Source organism: Haemaphysalis longicornis, unplaced genomic scaffold, assembly GCF_048455015.1.
Source record: "Haemaphysalis longicornis isolate Haplotype H1 unplaced genomic scaffold, Haemaphysalis longicornis Haplotype H1 scaffold_1, whole genome shotgun sequence".
Lineage (NCBI taxonomy): Eukaryota > Metazoa > Arthropoda > Arachnida > Ixodida > Ixodidae > Haemaphysalis > Haemaphysalis longicornis.
In genome coordinates, this window is record NW_027526203.1 from 81,575,148 (window position 1) to 81,591,797 (window position 16,650).

Here is a 16,650-nt window from a genome sequence, read left to right on the forward strand (position 1 = left end):
CCGCACGGAGTAACATCCGGCTGCGGTAATGAGGCACAGCGGCAACTTCCGTTGCCGTTCTTAAGTTGTAACCGAGTATAGCTAAAGACTTCCTAGATACGTGCTCCGCTTTTTCTTTAACCCAGCTGATCAGGCAGCCGAATAGATCAACACAAACAACCGCCAACATTCTTGACCTTGTACTAACCTCCTGGACAGATTACATTTCCAGTATTCCGCACTTACCCGGCTTGAGCGACCACTGTATGTTGTCGTTTGACATTAACTTACCACGTCCGAAATAAAAAAAATCAGAACAAAATGATTCAGCTATACGAAAAATAAAATTTTAGAGTAATTAACGAAGAATTGTCCACTTTCTTGACACTTTCCGCGCAGATTTTGACTGTCGCTCCGTACAGACTAATTGCGACATGTTTTGTGACAAAAATTAATGAACTAACGGATAAGTACATATCCACGCGCACTATAATCTCTAAAAATAACGCACCATGGTAGTCTAAACACTTAAATCGCTCGTCTAATTGTAAGAAGCGTTTGTATAATTCAGCTAGGCTGTACCCTAGTTCTGTTCGGTGGGCTGTCTAAAAGGCGTCTTCTAAAGATTACGTTAATGCTCTTAAAAATGCCACAGAAAAATTTTCAATAATACATTGCCATCGATGCTAGCGACAGACACAAAAACGTTTTGGCGCGTTACAAACATCCTAAGATGGCGACTCTTTAACACTTTGTGATAATAGTAACACTTCTATTCCATATAGCCAGTGTGCTGAAGTTTTGAACATCGTATTCGCATCTAACTTCTCCGAAACTGCTAATGTCCTACTTTATTTACCTTGCAATTATAGTCACAGCGAGATGCCCCCAATTACCACCGATTCCTATGGCGCAGAAACACCTATCAGGTCATTAAAACCATCAACTGCTCCTGGTCATACTATGCAGGAACAGTGATTTCGCGCGGTCGAAATTTTGAGTGCAGTTGGCCTTAAAATGCACTTACAAACGGCCTAGCATGCTTCTTATAGCATGTTTCTGAAATTTTCATTTTGGGATGGGTTCGCGTGCATAGTTTGCCAAGTTTAAGCGGTGCTCAAAGCACTACTGGGACCTTATACCTCGCGGCAACCTTTTTTAGATTATATGTGCGACTCCGTTTTTGTTTGCTGTACGTGCATGGACGTGCCTGTAAGAAACGCTGGAGAGTGATCACTACATAATAGAGCTAAAAATTCCTTACAATAAAAATACTCATCAACGCATTAAAACCACCCGCCTCACCGATTTGAAGCAATTTAGAGAACACTCACCCACGGATCCAATCCATAATCTGGAAGACTAGACCGCCACAATAGTTACAGAAAAGGGCAAGCACACCAAGAAATTCCCACTCACACAGGAAAACCCTGTCGTTGAACACCACCTTCGCCACGTGTGGGATGCCCGCAGGGGACTGGTCAAACGCTGGAAAAAACGGAAAACGAATCTAAAACTCAGATTCCGCACAGCCCAGATCACACTAGATGCAGAAGCATACGCTCACCAAGAAAGCCGGCAAAACTGGCTGCCGTTTTGCGAAAGACTTCAAGGAAATCTCGGCATCCGCCGCACCTGGCCTTTACTTCTGTCTCTTTTGGGTACGAAAGAATCGAAAGCGTCTACAGAACACCAACTATGACGGCTCATCTCCAACCACCCAGGGACTTAACAAGACCTGCTAAGAGAACTATAACGGCCCCTTGAAGCGCAGCAGTCGCAGCCTCCCATGATACTTCCACCATATACCGGCCACTCCAATGCGGAACTCGTTGCACCTTTCAACATAACTGAAATGGAAGCTCCAGTGCACAACCTCACCAGGAACACTACCCCCGGAAAGGACAAAATTTCTAATAAACTCCCCCGTAATCTGGATCCCGCAACCCTCGACAATCTACTAAACTAAATCTACGAATACTGGATCGCAGGCACCTTGCCTTCACGGTGGAAGCACGCAGACATAACACTGATCCCCAAACCCGGAAATCCACCTAACCCCAAGAACCTCCGACCTATTTCCATCACATCTTGTGTAGGAAAACGTTTCGAACATATGGTCCACAATCACCTCTCACCCCACATCGAAGACAACAATTACTTTCCTTACACAATGTTCGGTTTTTGCCCGCACCTCTCCGCTCAGGACATTTTACTCCACCTGAAAGAAGATATATTGAGCAAGTTGTGAAATCAGCACAAATATTCCATTCTTGTATTAGACATCAAACGTGCTTTTGACAACATAACACACCAGGCCATCCTGCAGGGACTCCGCTCAATCAATTGTGGGCAACGTCGTTACAACTATGTCACCGCATTCTTCACCAACCGTACCGCCTTAGTGGGCATTGGGCACCTCCGCTCGGGCACCTTCATAACCATACCACAGGGGACCCCCCAAGGCTCCGTTATTTCACCACTACTGTTCAATATCGCGATGAAGGACCTCCCACCACTTCTGGAAGCGATCCCCAACCTCCGACATGGAATGAATGCAGACGATCTGACACTATGGACCGCTACAGGATCCATTGGTGTCCAAGAAGAGGCCCTCCAAACTGCAATACATCTGACCCAACAATACCTCCAAGCCCGCCGTCTTAAATGTGCTCCAGAAAAATCGGCCCTTTTAACACTCAGCAAAAGAACAACAAGGAAAAACGGGCAAGATGTACCCGACCCGGAACTCGAGATCAACAACCAGCCAGACCCCAACGTCCCCTACCTCCGTATATTGGGACTAACCATTGCAAAGGATGGCTCAGGTTCCCCAACGATCCTCCCCCTACAGCGGACCCTCGCACAGCTCCTGGACCTCATACATCGCATCTCCCATCGTCGCTTGGGCCTCAAAGAAAGCGACACGCTTCGCCTCATACAAGCCATCCTCATCAGCCGGATAGCATATGGTGCTCCATACCTAACCCTGAAACCAGCCCAGATCCATAAAGGGACACTGAAGTAAATTTGTCAAGCTCCCGGTTTTGCTTGCACTGCGTAGACTAGCTCAAATTACCACACTTTTCATCGTTTATCCGGTTGATAAGACGGTAATTATTTTATAAAGCGGGAAAGAAGAAAAACTACCATGAGCGGTCTGTGGCGGCCGCACCAACTAATGGCTGTGACGTCGGGAGGAGGGGGCACCGTGATTGGACGATGTCGAAGGTTAGCATTCAAATAAGTTTCGGTTTTGGTTCTGTAAAACAACATGCTTGACATCCGACGGCATCGTTGGATGGGCATTCTCAATATCTCAGTAATCGTCGTACCGCGCTTCTGCCATGTTGTCGGCTGTAATATGCCTACGATAAGCCTCCCAGGACGGCTTGGCATTGTAAAAATCACTAGCCGAGGCCTACGCAGTGCATGAATGTCCTCCGCGTCACCGCAGACGCTCAAGTGCCATGCACTTTTCCTGCATATTCGGAGCTTGCCTCACTCATGCCCGTATCGTAAAAAGCGTGTTCGCACCAGGCCATGGGTCTGCTGATTCTGGCATGTGCCCACTACCCGGAAGCCGTCGGTGCTTGTGGCAACAGCACGTCAACGAGAACTGGTTAGCGCGTCAGTGTCAGTCTGCGCGCGCTCTGCGAACTCGCTCGTGGAGCAGTGAACGTTACGGCCCAAAAATGGTGAACTCAGGTTAGAAAACATCGGCCGCAAAAGAAAAAATCAACTTACAAAAAAAAGCATGCATCCTCGTGGATTCGAACTTGCGACTTGCAAAACAAAAATTCTAGCGCTCTACACCACTCGGCCACAAAACAGCCTTGCCTAAGTAGGTTATATAAGGTATATAATGCACAACCAGTTTACACTTTTACTTAGTTTTAGCATTTCAAGTACTTTAGGTGACTATTTGTTGTACAGCGCTCCTGCACTAAGCGTCCCCCAAACCTCCACAATATCTCACCTCCAGCAATTGCATTTCTTAGATGGAAAAGCGTTCGCAGATGCGTGGTCGTGCTGCTGCCCACTGTGCTTGTTCACCCAGCGCAAAAAAGTGCTTCTGGCTCTCTAGTGTTCCGCTGTACGGTAAAAGTTTCAGTTCATTTTATTTCCTTAGTTCCTATATTGACTTCGCTTACTCTTCTCCCGCCTTCAAGTGGCATTAGATTTTCCTAATAGCGTAAAGTCAGCGAAGCGTCGCGTGTGCACTTGTGCAGCGCTTGTGTGGAGCGACCCGGACTCGGAGCTTGGTACAGTGTACAAACTAACAAAGTAAAGGAAGGCGCATTCTTCCGTTCACAAATGTGTTGTGGCTTAGTTCCAACTGATCGAGCGAATTGCCATGACCCGTCGGCGGCCGGCGGACTAAACGTTGGGCCGACTGACTCGGTCGCGGAAGGTCGGTGAGCCATGCAGTAGCGCCGCCAATTAATTGCCAGGTCATCTCCTGCTGACGTAACATGAAAACGCCACAGAAAATGGGCGAGGGTGCAGAGAGGAGGACAGCATTTTCGAAGTGATTTTTCTACTAAATAAATTCGCGTAAACGCACTCAGAGTTGTCCAGGCATGGCCTACGGGCTCCGGACTACAATTTGCGCTAGTAATCCCGCAATGTTTACAAATCTCTTCAGTGTCCCTTTAAACTGAACTCAGCGATCCGCCAAGCATACAAGACAGCCCTGGGTCTCCCTCCCAAGACCGCAACTACGAAACTCCTGCAGCTTGGCGTCCACAACACATGGGAAGAAATTGAAGAGGCACACCACCCCTCTCAAATACAGCGGCCTAAACTAACTCCAAGGGGTAGGGAAACGCTCTTGAAACTTCAATACTCTATACCGCCCAACCACGTCCAGAAAATACGCATCCCCCTGGCTCAAGACAAAACATTCGCGTTGCTGCGATCCCACGAAATATGCACCCCACTTACAACAAAGCTCGCCGAGCAGCAAGATCCCGCACCATTCATAACCAATACACCACCTCCCATGCACCCGATATACGGATACATCGCCATACCCCACCAATCTGCACAAGCCGCCAGCGTGGTCAATGCCTGAGGAACTGAGCTCACTGCAATGACTATTTTCACCAACTCCACCAAAACAGCTCAAGATGTTGCCATTGCCTTTGCCGCGACAACAGGCCAAGGCTTTCTAACCGTTCTTACTGACGGCCAAGCCGCTTGCAGGAACTACCTAAAAAGACGCGTATCACAAGCCGCCTTGAAAAGTCTATAACAAGCGAAACCACTCCCAGCACTGCAAATGATTTGGACTCAGGTCACGAATCCCTCGGGGGTAACGAAGCGACACACGCCGCTGCCTGCGCTCATTCACACCGGGCCGTTTCCCACGAGGGCCACGAACCCCCATCAGAAGCAACAGTTAAGCCCACCCCGCTGCAAACATACGCCGAAATGCTCGCCCACTACAGAAACGAGCGCCTCAAATATCAATTCCCCCACCAGAATCTCTCTCGTGATGAAGCTCTACCTTCCGGCGACGACAGGCTAACTCCTACCCGCATAACACCCTGCTACATGTCATGTTCTACCCTGCCACATGCAAATCGTGCCCCCCACAAGGGACCCTGTACCACATTGTATGGGAGTGCCAGCAATCCCTTTTCCCTCACCCACCCCAACCCTACCTATGAGCAGCGGGTGGAGCTGCTGACCAGTTCCGGCCTTCCACAGTAGCGACGATTGGTGGAGAGGGCACGGATGGCCAGCATAGCCAAAGCATCCCGGACTCAGGAAGCCTCCCACCGGGCGGCTGCTCTAACATCAGCACCTGGTCTCAAATAAAGTTTATTCATCATTATCATAACTGTTGTGTGCAAAGGCTCTGCGTTAGCTCTTTTCGAGACTTTTCCGAAGCAACGCCTCATCCGCGACAGTGAGCATTGGGCGCGGAAATATTTTAGTGTGGTCATCTGACGGCCAAAACGTTTTTTTTCTATGCATGCTCACATGATTTGCAGAGCACAGATTGGAGGCACAAACTCACTATACCTAGATTTACTGTCTTGAAATGTGCAGAATCGTAAGGCACCACTTCCTTGGCTGTTCCGGGTGAATATTCCCAACCACTTTTGTTGATTGGGAATAAGCGCCCGTTTGTACGAGATTTCGGCGCCCGTTAGAGATCCCCAGGTGGTCACCATTAATCCGGAGACCTCCACTACGCCGCGCCTTATCGCCTGCGTTGCGTTGGTGCGTTGAACCCCACAATCAATCAATCAAATCTATGAAACTGTGGGCGCAGTTCCACTTGGGGAAGTGACAGGGGCAGCGTTTATTGGACAACAGCGCTTTTCTCCCCACCCTCCCCTTTCTTCTTGGGCCGGCGGGTCAGGCGACGTAGCAGTACTCGTCGGGGGAGTTGGCCGTCCGCTCCAGGTACTGCCTGTCGATGAGTGCCTCGATACACTTCTTGATGGCGGCCACGCTGGGCACAAAGAAGCTGTTGGCCTGGCTGATCACCTCCTGGATGAGGGTGTTGTGGCGGAGCAGCTTGCGGGCCTTCATGATGCGCACCACGGCCGCCTGCAGGTATAGCTTGCGGTCCCCGTCCACCGAGCTGTGAGTCTGCTCCAGCTCCTGCTGCGCGGCCTCCCCCTGGAGGAAGGCGGAGATCTTTAACCGTTTGTTGGAGTAGGCCTTGTTGAGGTGCAGCACAGTGTTGGGGCGGAGCCCATGCTCGTGGTGGCCCGTCTCCTGCGTCCCCTGCTCTTCGCCGTCCCCGGGGCCGGAAAATAGCAGCAGCCGGGCGTCCAGCAGGCCTTGAAGCTGCCTGTGCAGCTGGTCGGGGGCCAGCTGGGTGGCCTCGGCCAGGTCGCGCACGCACAAGGCGTCGGCCCCCTCAAAGGGCAGCAGCAGCGCCATCTGGTAGGTACCCAGGCTGACCAGGTACGAGCGCCGCAGGTAGCACAACCGCACCTCCACCTGGCACAGGTGCTGCAGCCAGCTCAACTTGCGACCGCTGAACTTGCTCTGGTAGAAGCACTCAAACCTTTGGACGCTCCGCTCCAGCTCCAGAGGGATGGCAAAGGGCGACACCGCACTCTGGCCCAGGGGCCACGCTCCTGCCTGGAGGACATATATGGAGAAGTTGATGCCCAGGTCGATGTTCTTCGCCTTGAGGTAGCAGCTGAACTTGTTGTTCAGGTCGGCACTCACGTTCATGTCCGTGAACATACGGTGAAGCTTGCTTGTGTAGTCGTAGCCACACGCTTGCCTGAGCTTGTTAATCATGGCCTCCTCGACGTCCATGGACATGGACTGGCCGTAAATGAGCCGCTTGGCCAGCATCTTGGCGTAGAACTTCTGGAAGACGTCCTTGTCGTCAATGTACTTGAATACGGTGATGGACTGGGTGAGCTTGTCCTCCACCTCCGACTCGCTGATGCCCTTGGCGCTCTTCTTGAGCAGTGCGTCGCAATACTTAGCCAGCAGCTCTGGAGACCTGCAGGGCTGCTTGGCGGCTCCTCGGTTGTTGATGATGGTGGCACACGCCTTGTCGAGAGCCCCCGCGAACTGCTGGTCGCCTTGGAAGACCTCCTTGACCATGTCCTGGTAGGTGGCGCGCACCTGCACCACGACCTCCACAAACTGCTGGGGCGAAATGGCACAGGGGGAGGGGCCATCACAGCAGGATCTCGAGGGCTGCTGCAGCTCTGCCCCTGCCCCATGCTGCTGCAGGCGGCTGAGGCCCACGCACTCCACGTGCTTCTGCAGCCGGTCGACGAGGCCCTCGAGGGCCCTGGGCCCCAGGGGAAGCAGCAGCGTGTAGAGGCGCGCCAGGTCCGTCCGACGCTCCTCCTCCATCATGGGCCCACACTCCTGCAGCAGGAACCCCAGGTGGGCGCCCACCATCTGCTGCTCGCACTCGCGCGTCACCTTGGGGTAGGAGCTGGGGTGGAGGAAGCGGTGCGCGCGCAGGCTCTCCTGGGCGAGGCAGTGCAGCACGCGCTCCATGTAGGCGGAGCAGTCGCAGCGTTCGAGCAGGTGGTGGGCCTCACGCTGCAGGGCGCGGCCCGTCTCGGCCAGGAAGGGTCCCTCAAAAAGTACCTGGTAGAGGGCCAAGGGCGCCTTGCGCTGGTGCGCGTCCACCTGCACCAGCGACAGGATGACCCCCTGCACCGTGCGCGGATGCAGGCACTGGCCCTCCTGCCGGTCCCGCGCCAGCGCCTGCAGCAACAGCGGCCCCAGCGTCGGCCGCAGCGGCTGCAGCATGTTGCGCCGCCACAGGTCCAGCACCAGCTCCCCCACCTCCAGCAGCTGCTTGGAGGGATCCGCCGAGCCGTACATCAGGTCCGCCTTGCTCAGCTTGTGCTTCTTGATGTACTCCGTGTTCAGGTACATGTAGAGGTTGTTGAGGTAGTCGATGCCCTGGCTGTACTGAAGCCAGTGCGTGTAATAGCCCCCCAGCAGATCATCGCCCGACACCACTAACTCGTACAGGTGCTGGACGTGCGCGTCGAGAAACCTCTTGGTCTCCATGTAGAGCCGTTCCCCCTGGGGCTCCGGGAAGGCTACACAAAGTGCATACACGTCCGAGAAGCGGTCGTTCCAGACGGGCCGGGGAACCTTGTGCAGGGTAATGACGCTCGCCACGGTGTCCCGCAGCTGCTCCCAGGTGCCCTCGAAGTCGATGCGCTTGGACTTTAGGGACATGCTGCCTGAGCCACCTGTCGGAGAGCACCAAACGTTCAGACCTCACGAAGATCGGGATTCGGAAACGGCACTTCTTTAAATATGTCTTTGCAAAGTCGAAACAACAGTCGCTGCTTTCATTTTACAGTGGCATTCAGCAACGGCTTTGACTGACGAACGGCTTGGAGGAATTCACGTCGAGAAGAGAAAACGACCCTACAACACGCTGACGTGCGACAACATAAGAACAAGAACTGACAGAATAACGTTTCATAGCCGAGTCCGACGGCGCGTGTACACAGCTGGTCAGAAGGGTACTGTTTCATACCCACAGTTTCCTAGGCATAAGAGTGCATCAAACGCGTTAATACACGAACACCTTTAAAAGCAGTCAAGCACACATAGGTAGAACCACTCCCTATGAAGGAAGAACACACGGGTTTTTTTCAAGAGAATCGCACTGGGCGCGCATGCCCAGGAGGGTTTTAGCATCGACGCAGTCTCGTACAAGAAATATGCGTCACCGCCGCCATTCACCAACACCTCGAGTCATGTTGCTTTGCTAGCTTCGCTGCAACACACGCGGATTACACGGGTGAGCTCCCTGCTGCGTAACTTCGCACGCTATTGAAGAATTCGCGGCACGTAGACGGGGCAACTGATTCGTAACTGGCGAATATAAAGCGAGCTGTAATGCGAACGCCATCATAGAAATTACAACACGTTTTAATATCACGAGACAGAACTTCATGACAATGTTGACCTTAACATGTACTGGCAAATGTACTGGCCTTAACCTTAACTGGCAAATAAGTGCTCACTTGGCAGCCGCCTTCAGCAATGCTGGAAAACTTCTTTAAAAGCCTCCATGTCCCCTCCGGCATCTCGTGTTGTCACTAAATTTGTTTATTAACTCATATCCCCGCACGCTAAGTAACGTGGAACATGGACGATCAGAGTCCAATAACGGCCCATATTTCCCCTCAGTTGTGCACCATTCCCTTCAGGAACTTTGCATTATTCATTTTGAGACATCTGTGGTTCAATTATTTACCTATCAAAATAATGCGTCTCCGCAGGCATGTTCCGATGTAGATCGGCGAGGTGATCAAGGGGTATACAGACAATTGCCTAAAAGCACTTTTAAATAAACAAAAATTTGTACCGTATTAAGGCGTAACAAAAAATTGCCTCTGAGTTTATCTTAACCCAAAACAAAGGTTCTTTACGATGTCATACTTAGAGATAACCGAAAACCTTCTTTTTACCCCTGCGCACATTGTAAACGCCACTGGTGACGCCTTTGTAGGATAATATTCATATATATCCTACTAACAGCAGTGTACAAACATTGGGCATGGCAACCAGCATAAAAACTTGGACTGAAAAATGTTCGCAGAGCGAAGGCTAATGGGATACGGTGCGTCCAATTTGAGTAGGGGGGGGGGGGGGGGGCGGAAGGCTTATCGTTGCGGTTACCGGATGTGAACTTGAATAAGGGCTAAAGGTATGTTTTTCTCACTATAGATTGTTGAATTATCGAGGAACAAATTTCGGATAAAGAAAAATGGCCGCGTATCTGCTCCTTTCGTTGCAAATTTTGACAAAAGACGACAGTCGACTGGCGCCCCAGCCAAGTAAATGCCTCCCTTCTCTTTCCCGCTCACCTCTAATGCTGTCTCTCTCTCGTCTCGTTCCTCCTAAGATAACACGCTGGAGGTTCGATCAAATCAATTAAAATTTACCGCGTTCCACTGGTCCAAGTCGGGTGTCTCGATGCCTACGCTGCTGTACGGCGGAGACGCGCGTGAATTGAGGCACCCTACTACAACATTTATAGAAACACGGTGGCCTTCTGCACGAGCGTTCGAAGCGAAACGTGGATCCCATCTAGTGGAATCTTTCATTGGTATGGCCGTTTGATTTTTGAAGATTCAGCCAGGAGGTAGCGCTGGCAACAGCAGGCGAGGGTTTCTGCCGTTGATGTAGTATTTCATTTGCTATCGCAAAAACCAATTATCCATGTTTTTTTTTAATTAAGGAACTCTGCGAATATCAGTTATGTATTGATTTTCTGCCTTATATTGGCGTAATATCTTGTTCTTGATCAACAATGTTGGCAAGTATGAACACGACACTGTACACTTAGACGTTTATATTTGGCTGTGAGTATATAACACTATTGCGCAGATTGTATACCACTTTGGCCGGGTGGCTGAATCGAGTCACAAACAGACAGACCGACAGACAGACAGACAGACAGACCGACAGACAGACAGACCAAAATTTCTACACTTTAGTAGCCCAAGAAAGACTATCGTCTTTAAAAATGTCGCGTCAGGCACTACTTCGCTTCCATTAGGTGTAACGTAACGTTAACGGACGTAACATAATCCAAGCAACGACAAACAAATGATTTGAAACATCTAAAACTAACCTAAGCCGCGAAAATTACAATTGAAACTTAAGATGTAAAAAAAAGCGCCAGGAGCCGGTCTCGAACCACCACCCCCCTCGGACCGAACCACCGGAGTGTCTAGAGAGTGCCGTCGGCCGGCACTCTAGACACTCCGTTTGGCCTTTCACCACTGCTTTCGACCGCAAGGACCACTGCATGGGAGACTGCCCAGCTCACGCATCCACTTTTGTAGCGTAAGCTACACTGGCCAAGGTTGAGCAGTTTCGCGTGGACCTTGAGGGGGCATGTTGCGCAAGCGCGAGGAACATTGAATTGGGTTGGATTGAATTTTTCCAATCCAATCCAAATGGAGTACGGGTGTAGAGAATTGGGTCTGCACATTCGCCGGTCTGCGCATTCCAGAGGAGTGACGTCATATCCACGGCAGACGCACTAGCGCCGGCGCGTGCCTAGCTGTGCGCCTCCGTTGCGCAGTAGCCAAGTCTGACGCTGCGCCGGAGCCGCTTGATAGCCGTTTCACGTGGCTCCTGGAGAGCCATGCTGCTCATGCGTGAGGAGCAGTGACTGGACTGGACTGGACCCCACTTGACTAAATTGGATTGAACTGGACTGGACTGGACTGATTGGATTGGATTTGAAATCGTTTTAGCAGCAGTAAGCATGATAATGAAGCTAATCCTAGACAACAATGAAAGCTAAGAATAACGAGCTGAACCTTAGCTCACGCTACGTATATCGTGGCATAGCCGAGTTAAGCCACTGTTAATTTTTTCGCACATATAAAACAATAATTTCCAAGTATTCCGCAAAATCGTAGTGAAGCGGGGAATGGCTTTCACCCCAAGATTTGTTTTCGTTATTAAGCAGTTCCAGACTGGCGGCATTGTACAGGAATGCTTCCGCAGCTTCAAAAGACGCAAATTGATCCCTCATGAGCGCGTACATCGAGGCCTAAAAGGGCGGTGAGAAAGAATTTGCGCTCGCAGCACCGCCTTCTGATCAGTTCTCTAGAACCCCCGGAAGCCCCTAAAGCAATTGCATGTTAAAGCAAGGCCTGAGACCAGAGAAATAATACCACAGGCTGCGCAGCTGGCCTACCCATCATTCACTCCGCTTACCTAGAGAAGCGTTCCGCTATGCCTAAACTGAAGAGGACGGTGTCGTGACGCTTAGGTGCAAACAAACGAGACAGCAGGTGTAAGCAGCGTTGCCTGAACTTGCCGCCCGGTTCCTTGCGGCAGTGGGTAGTGGTAAAGCGGGCTGGGGTGCTTCGGAGGACCGACTGCGACGCAGCTCGCTACGCGGGTTACGCCGAAGGAATGAACACGGCAGCGTTACGTGATCGTGACACGTGAGCACGCACCAGGAAGAACCACGAGATAAGCACCCCGCCCTTGGATAATGATGATGGTTTCTATGAAGCACAGCCGTGTCAATGACGGGAAATTGGCCAGGCTTGCATTGTGGCCAAATTACCTTGACGGAGCTTTTTAAATGCAGAGCATTTCAGTAACTCACGATGTCACCCGCGTTGGCGTCCGTAGTCCGCATCGCTCCCCCTACACTATATAAAAAATAAAATACTTACCGGCGCGAGGTTCCGATCCCACGACTCTGCGGGCGGATCGCAAGGTACACGTCGTTCTAACCACTGCGCCACAAAGCCGACACAGAATAGAAGGTTACGAACGCGCCTTATATCCTTGACTCATTCAACCGTCGGCCACAGGTGCGCCCTCTCCCCCGCATCCTCCTCGCCTTCTCTGCGCTCGCAACACCCTCTCTCGCCGCGTTCGGTTCGGGCGCACAACAGGTGGGGACGTGCGCAACACCCTCTCTCGCCGCGTTGGGTTCGCGCTGAGCAACAGCCGGTTCGCGCGCAAGAACAGGGGGGGGGGGGGGGGGGGGGCTACCATTGCGATGCGAAAGCGCTCGCATCGCGCTCTCTCGCCGCGGTCGGTTCGCGCTTAAACAACATATGTCGATCGTGCGCCCTCCGGTCGCTAACATCTGTGGCGTGATCGTGACGTCAACATCACGCGTTCGTGTGGTGGCGCGATTTCGGCGCTATAACACTCTCTCGCGAGGGGCATTGGATTTGATTCGATTGGATTGGCTTGGATTGGCTTGGCTTGGCTTGGATTGGTTTGGATTTGGATTGAATTAAAGTGGATTGTGTTGGATTGTGTTGCGCCATAGCCGCTCCACGTTGCGTCATAGCCGCGGCAGGGGGTTCACGGCACGTTTCACGTTTAACCATCGACTTCATCGACAATGTCTATGCTGGAAGACAACAATTACAACAACAACAACAACCAATACGTAATCCATGCGACTTGCAGGCGCGCCCCCGGCGGAAATGCTCTGCACTTGATCGTGCCCCTCGTGAGGGGGATGTTTTTAGGGGCGAAGCTCCTAAAGCCATGGGTCTGTCCATCCCTTGTGTCTCGTGGTACGTGACCGCCGCATGCTTTCGGAGATGTCGCAAAGTGGGCCGCGTTGCACGCGCAAGAACCGGCTGCAACCGGCAGCGCAAACTCGGCACCGGGAGGCGTATTCCCAAACCATATCCCGTAGGGCCCCAGGCCGACCACACCCCCTAAGCAGGGCGCAGCCAATAAGGTTAAAAAAAATTGCAATTTTTTAACCTCCTTGGACGCAGCACCGTGACGTCTCTACCTATATGTGCGCGACTTCATGCGAGGTGGACTTTTCTTTTTTCCCCTCCCCTCGTTTCGGCTGCCTGGCAGACGGCCCACGGTTTCGCTCCGTGGGGGGGCTCGCCTGCGGTGCTGGGGTAGCTGACGCACATGTGGCAGAAGCTTACCTTTTGTACCTGAGCCCCTGATCTCACCGCGCTGTTCTTGCGCACCTCCGAGTTGACCTCCGATCGTGTTCCTAAATAAGCGCCCGACTCGGTGCTCGAAGTGCGCGCGCGCGGATGGACGCTTTCACGCTCATGTGGCAATTATACACGTTCCGGAAAGCAAACACCCTCATTCAAAGCTCATCCTACAGCATACAGAACGGTATACAATTGAGTTGGGTGCTCTTTCACTATATACACACCTCAAAACACGATTCGGTGCTGCAGGTAAGGATTACAGGAAAGGCAGCCAATTACCCATGACTACATTTAGAAACTGTCCTACTCTTGCGAAATATTACAGCTGCATGAGCTGCTACATTTTGGCACTTTCATAAGCACTATTACATTGAATTTCGTTAACATTAAATTCGTTGCCTTATTCTTTATCAGGAACAGTGCCACTAAGGAAAACATTGACATTTTGTTAACAGCAATAGAAGGTGTCAATCGTTCTTGCAAGGGTGATACGTTGATAAGAAAGACACCAGCTCAAACGTACACGTTTTACACTCGGTGATAAATTCTGCTTAATTTGCACTGCTGGTCATAACAATTTAGGGAAACAATATCGAAAAGGTATACCAACCAAGTGGTAAGTAATAGTTGGATTGTACAGTTACTGATTGTACAGCTACTGAACCATCGGCCGCTCGCAAAGCAGCCAAAACGAGGGGAGGGAAAAAAAGAAAAAAATCCACATCGCATGAAGTCGCGCACATATAGGTAGAGACGTCATGGTGCTGCGTTCAAGGAAGTTAAAAAATTGCAATTTTTTTTAACCTGATTGGCTGCGCCCCTGCTTAAGGGGTGTGGTCGGCCTGGGTCCTTACGGGATATGGTTTGGGAATACGCCACCGGGAGCGCGAGCTTGTCTGTGTTTTGGTGTCACCTTTGTGGGGTCAATTTCAGCAAGTGGGGTTGAAGCGCTGCAAAAATATTTCTGTACAAAAGTGTGTATCGAGGTGAAATATATCTAGGCAAACATTTTTACCGTACAGCGTAAAACTAGGGTGCGGGAAGCGCTTTTTTGCGCTGGGCGAACAAGCAGAGCGGTCAGGAGCACGACTACGCATCTTCGAACGCTTTCCCGTCTACGAAATGCAATTGCTAGACTTGAGCTATTGTGGAAACTCGGGGGACGCTTACTGCACGAGCGCAATACAACAAATAGTCACCTAAGCTGCTTGAAATACTAAAACTAAATAAAGATGCAAACTGGTTATACATTATATACCTTATATTTTCCATTGCCGCCAGCGGCCCCCTGTGGCCTGGTCGTCTGGTGCGCTAGGTATGTCACCGCAAGTGTTTTGCCAGTCACAAGTTCGAATCACCGCGGGTACATGCTTTTTTACAAAGCCTTTTCGATGAATGCACATACCATTACACGCACAGTTAAGCACCCACACGTTCCAGTGCAGGGCGATTTCGGTACAAACAGGTGATTCAGGAATTGATGATAGGAAAAAAAAAAACAGTGAACAGTTGCAGTCAATTACCGTTTTTTTATGTTATTAATATTTTCTTTATCCCGGCATAATCATAAGTGCACTCAATTTCTTCGAAACGATTTCCCCACTAATTGTGTATTAAAGACAGTTTCTCAATCGCGTTGTATTGATTTGTGTTTGGGCAGTATCTCAAGGACATATTTTCCTAAAAACGGCGGCTGTTATCATATTGTAATATTTACGCATAATTATGAATCCGGATATTGTTTTAATGATTGAAATTGTAGTTATTTATTAAGGACCGTTCCTCAGTCCTTTTTCATTTAATTACCTTTCTTGCAAATGTTATTTGAATGGTAGCGCTAACTACTGAAACAAATTACTGAAATTGCGAATTTATGATGACTTAGTTATGCCCTCTGTTTATATTTTAATTGCGAAATGTATGCATATCTAATTCACGGCTGAGATCTAATTGTGGCCTGTACAAAATCAGTACCAATTCGTTGTTGCTTTCACACTTAGGCATTTAAAGAGCGCTATTAGTTCATAAACCGATTATTCGTGGAGGCTAGTAACCAAAAGCAAACCGATAAACACAACGACCACCCAATCCCAAGAAATACAAGCACGCGCGGTTCCTCCTTTTGGATGTAATGGCTCGTTGGATCTAGTGACACGTTGGGTCTGGGGACTCGGATGGATCTCTTGACTCGTTGGATCTATTGACGCGTTGGATCTAGTGACTCGGTTGGATCTCATGACTCGTTGGATCTTCTGACTCGGTCATCACGTGACCTAGTGGATCTCCTGACTCGTTGGATCTAATGACACGTTGGATCTAGTGACCATAAACGCTTTTTCCCCCTAACCTAGGAAATAGGAGAACAGCGGGTCAAAAAAAAGGCGCGCTGCGGTTCGCCGAGCCAGTTCCAGACTTTATCCTAAACGTGAGGGCACGGCGGTCACTACTAGCCCTGCCACAGGCAGACGGCAGACGCGGCAGCAACAAAGAACCGATGGCCATCTTCAACCTCGGTCACAACTAAAGCCTCTCCATTGCGTCCACGGCCGCTTTTTACGTGAGCGGCGGCTTCCCGCAGGAATTAATTCAGAGGCTTAATTGAGCCACAACCACAGCCATATGCTGCAAGGACAGAAGCGCCCATGCCTTTAGGAAGCTGATGTTCCAAGTGCCAACACACAAAAGAGGCCCCAAATTGTGAGTCATTTTCTTTCGTTGATTTTTCCTTGCA

General features: G+C 50.6%; 1 pseudogene; it reads right to left on the reverse strand.

The window, feature by feature from the left end:
* Positions 1-6,351: 6,351 nt before the first annotated feature.
* LOC144164703 (cullin-2 pseudogene) lies at positions 6,352-8,676 on the reverse strand (annotated as a pseudogene).
* Between the last annotated feature and the right edge of the window lie 7,974 nt (positions 8,677-16,650).